Genomic DNA, 4,914 nt, shown 5'->3' with positions numbered 1-4,914 from the left:
AGAAATCTAACACAGATCTCACTGGATTAAAAGCAGCATGTCAACATCACTTGATTATTTTCTGGTTTCACTGATGGGAATCTATTTCCTTGTCTTTTCCAGAAACTAGAATCTATCTTCATTTATTGGTTCTTGACAACTTCCATCTTCAACAAAGGCAACCCATGTCTTTGTATTAATCACTCTCTGTCCTTCCATTTTTACAAACCCTTAGGATTACATTGGGCCCAACCAGATCACATAGTATGTCTCCATTTTAAACAAAATGAATTTAATCAGTAACTTTAATTTTCCTTTTTTAATGTAAGGTAAGGCATTCTGGGGTTTAGGAAGTAGTACACTGGCATCATTGAACATTGATTTTCTGCCTACCATAGATATGAAAGAAAATTTAAATTTCATGTCTATTATTAAATTCCATCAAATATCACTTAATAAAGATCCACTACTTATGTCAAAAAATCACATATTTCAGTCTTCTTCTGAACCTTCTTTTTGGTTCCTACTGTCTTTTCCTGTGTTGACAACATTTTACTTTAATTTCATTTCAATGATTTTGATATCTAGTAATTCTGTAAATGAGTTATTTTTCTTCAAGATTGGTTGGGTTACTCTTGATTCTTTAAATTATTAGAAATATTTTAGAATGATATTGCCCATTTCCAAATGGCCAAGATTTTTATGTCAGTTGCATTATGTACCAAGGAAATATGCCCTTTGTATAATGTTTCAATATTTATACCTTCTTAACAAATTGTCAAAAATATTTTTAATTTTCTAGAGACCTGCAAGTTTTGTTGATTTACTCATATTTGTTTGATGTTTTGTGATTCCACATTAATTTTATTTTGTGTTCTAATTTTTATTTATTCTTTGTTGCTGATACATAAAAGGTAATTAGTTTTCTCCATTGATCCTTACTCAATGACCTGGCTATATTGAAATACATCAATTCATAGTTGGCCAATGTACAGCCAAAAATTCTGTTCTATTTTTAAGAACTTTTTAACTAAAATTTGTAGGCTTTTACCTTGGGAAGAATGGTAACTGAGCATGTGAAAATACAACCAATTCTCAAATACTCAATGTGAAAGTTCTCCCCTATCAGTTTCCTCATGCTCAGATAAATCCTGGGTTTTCAACTTTAAATAAAAGCCCAGAGTAAACAAATATACCCAGGAGAACAGTTACTTCAGAAGATCAGTTGATATCTGTAATATATCTTTCTCCACAATCTTAGCTCTTTGTATTTCAGTTTAGTAATTTACTAGCTCTCTAAGTTCTTAAATAGAAGATTTTTGTATGCTATCAGACGTTTATAATTTTACCTGGTCTGTTCTTTACCTATATGGAAGTGATTATTGGATATTAGATTTTATCAGTTGTTTATGCAACTATGTTGAAAAAATATCCTTAGTCTTCCTAAATTAAAATTCTAATATTAAGTTAGAATTTTCCCTGATTAACACATTTGGTTAATATACAGTAAAATTTACCTTTATGGTTTACTTTCTTCTGTATTTATTTGTTTGACTTTACTTTGTTTCAAATATGAAATAGATCTATTAATTCAATTGTAATTACCATTTAGAAACAGCCCCCAAAATATCAAAATACTGAATGGATAGTGAATGTAATATCTCAAGTTCAGTTTGAATATCAAATGTAATCATATATGGAAAATTCTCTTTCATTGTTATAGGTATCTTAAAGTAAAAGAATAAGATAAAGATTGCTAAGACAAAACAAGAAAGTGAGAAGCACTGTAATTGGTTGACACCCCAAAACTTTAGCCTGAACAGCAGTAAATCTATATGTAATGCTTGCAGGAATCTTTGGAAATAAGACTTTTAAACCAAAAATCCTCTTGTAAATGTGTTTTCTCTGAATGCTTTCTTTGTTCTATCAAATAAAATTCCCCATAATATAGGAATGCTTGCTGCCTAATCCCAAACTAACAATTGCATGATCAGAGAGGGAAGAAGCTTTCCTCTGCCAGTGCCTATAAAAATAATAAAATATAGTGATAGGGAGGATGTTTATTGCAGCAGCCCTATTATCTGAAGAAGAACAAAATTTGTTTGTAGAGGGCACGGATGTTGTTCATGGTTCAATTCTTGACTACCATGCACTAGATGCTGGGGTTGAGCTCCAGCAGCACAAAACAGACAAAGAAAACAAAAGAACAACAAAAAATATATTGTAGAAAACCAAACAACAACAAAAACAAAAACCACCACCACCACCAACAAAATCCCCAAAACCAATACTTAATGTCTGCCACATACCAAATATTCAGTATATATTAGATTATATTATTTTTGTCCACAGTTAGGTATGGGATCAATGCCATAATGCATATTGTCAACATCGTCTGGCATCTGAAGATGTAAATTTTTATCCCAGGTTCCTGTGTAGATTTCTAGTTAATTGATTTGTTCCTCCAAGTCTCAAAGTCTTTTTTTAGGACATTCATGAGGATGCCACACTAGCTCTGTGTATTTTTGCCTTGAAAAAATTAGATAAAATTTTGGGTCTAGAGTCTATTATAGCATGTGGCCTATGATAGATAATCAATAAATGCCAGTTCCCTTCCCTCTCCTCCATGTAAGATTGTTGTTTTCAGCCCAATTCTGGTAATAGCTGTGAGAACATAGAGAATCATTGACCCTCTCTCTGTCGAAGCACCCTACCCATTACTTTGATAAGTAATGCCTAATTATTTCCTAATAAAAATACCGTTTAGAGGAGCAAAGAAAAACACAAGATGATAATGCTCTGAGGAGAATCTACACTTAATATTTCAACATAAGGAATTATTAAGATAGATAAAAAAGTTTCACTATTTCACTTGCAAAAATTAATGACTATGTCACTGCCTGTAAATGAAAAACCATAAAACAGATGATGTCAAATGACATGATAGCACCTGGTTATACCTTCAGTTAATAACAAACTGCAATGTTACTGTACAATTATTTATGCTTGCTAAGTGAATGTTTATCATGATTAAAATGGCAAGGTAAAGAATAAAAATGCCTTGAAATCAGTATATCTTAGAGAAAATCAGCAGATGTTACCTGTGCTGGACTAGGAAAATCTGTCTCCTAAAAATGAAGTGTGTTTGCTCTTTTTTGAATATAGTTAAGCTGTTTACTCGTTTCAAAGACCTATTCACATGGCAAATTCTTAACATTTTTGTTTTCATAATTTTTTATATGAAAACTTACAGAACTTTAGTAACTATTCCAAAACAAGCCCCTCCACTTTCATAATCAGTCTGTCTGTCACAATGAAAGAAGTTCTAGATATGGAACAGTAATAGGGATTGAAAGAGTAGTTAGGTTTGCCAGGGGGGGGGAGAACGTTCTGCCGGATTGAAGATGCAATTATAATCCTAGGAACTAGTATTTCCAATCTCTATGAGATTCTTAAGGTAAAATATTCAAGATCACTTGTCATAATGAAGTGTTATTAAATAACACTGTCAGAGAACATTTGGGAGAATTTTCTAGGAGGTGAAGAGGTGTTAAAGAAATTACTTGATGAGTGATGAGATTTTTGAAAGAAATTGATATTTGGTACAGGAAATTATATGGCCTGATTTGGCCAACCCTGGTGGAAAAATAAGTTGCCAAATACATTGCATGATTTGAGTTTATGAACATTCCTTCAGTCAGTCATTACTGCTCAATGATCCAAGGACCCCATCCCACCTGCTGTATGCACCTGGAGTTCCACATGTTGATTAATCCTCATCCTCTTCCTCCTCCTCCCCATCCCTTGGGGGACACTGCTCCTGAAAATACTGCAAAACCAGGACAATGTATGAAATGAACAGAACAAATTCCTATTCATTCCCTAGTTTCAAAAGCCCATTTAATATAGCACTTTCAAATGGAGAATATATTAAACTGATTAAAAATAAACCCAGCTACCATGCTTGATCTAATCCAAAAGACTGAGAAGCTATTACTTCTCTTTTGTGAAATGATTTATGCTATAAGAATTTTTACAGGCCTCTTCTTTCCGAGAGTAAACAAATGAGAAAAAAGTTTGTCCACACCTGGCCACAAGTTTATTCTTTGTACTTCTTTGCATTTTTGAAAAGTTTTTATTTAGTCTTTTTGTGGTTTTTAGTACTTCTAATATATATTAGAGTATATATAGTATATTATATATACTAAATTATATATATATATATATATATATATATATATATATATAATTTATTGGTTCTGTGAATGGAACTCAGGCCTTCACACCTGTGAGGCAAGTGCTCTTCCACTGAGCTATATTCCCAGTCCTTAATGGAATTGTTTTTTTTTCTTTTTTTAATTAAAACTTTTATTTCGAGAGAAATACAAATTTAGAAATAGTTAAAATAAATAATACAGACAGATCCGATTATTTTCTAGTTTTTCCCTAAGGTAATTTTGTGAAAACTGTACAGCAACATGAAGACTATTGGCATTGATACAGTGAAGATTCAGAACATTTCTTTCACCAGAACAGTCCCTCATGTTGCCCTATGGTAGCCTCCCCCACTTTCTTCACACTCCTACTCCCTGTGTAACCCCTGACAAGAACTAATCTGTTCTCCATATCTATTTTGTCATGTTAAGAACATTATGAAAATGAAATTATACAATATGCAAACTTTTGGAATTAGCTTTTTGCACTCAGCATAATATTTTGCAGATGTGTCCAAGTATTTTATATGTTTCTTTTTGTCAGTGAGTTAGTATGCCATGGTATAAAGCTACCAGTTGGGCTTTTAGGAATAAAAAGCTCCTGTAAGCATTTGAGCACATATTTTTCTGTGAACGTAAGTCTTCATTTATCTGCAGTAAATGTTTAGGAGTGCAGTGTTGGGATCAGATGGGTAGCTTTTTAGCAAACTATGTATTTTCC

At 32.4% G+C, this 4,914-nt stretch overlaps 1 non-coding gene across 1 annotated transcript; it reads right to left on the bottom strand.

The window, feature by feature from the left end:
- Nucleotides 1–3,783: 3,783 nt before the first annotated feature.
- Nucleotides 3,784–3,973, bottom strand: LOC143386147 (U2 spliceosomal RNA). Its single transcript, XR_013089540.1, has one exon. It is a non-coding gene; the product is annotated as a U2 spliceosomal RNA (small nuclear RNA).
- Between the last annotated feature and the right edge of the window lie 941 nt (nt 3,974–4,914).

The sequence above is a fragment of the Callospermophilus lateralis genome, unplaced genomic scaffold, assembly GCF_048772815.1.
Source record: "Callospermophilus lateralis isolate mCalLat2 unplaced genomic scaffold, mCalLat2.hap1 Scaffold_113, whole genome shotgun sequence".
Taxonomy (NCBI): domain Eukaryota; kingdom Metazoa; phylum Chordata; class Mammalia; order Rodentia; family Sciuridae; genus Callospermophilus; species Callospermophilus lateralis.
The sequence above is the reverse complement of the archived record's forward strand: the minus strand, read 5'-3'. Positions and strand labels throughout refer to the sequence as shown.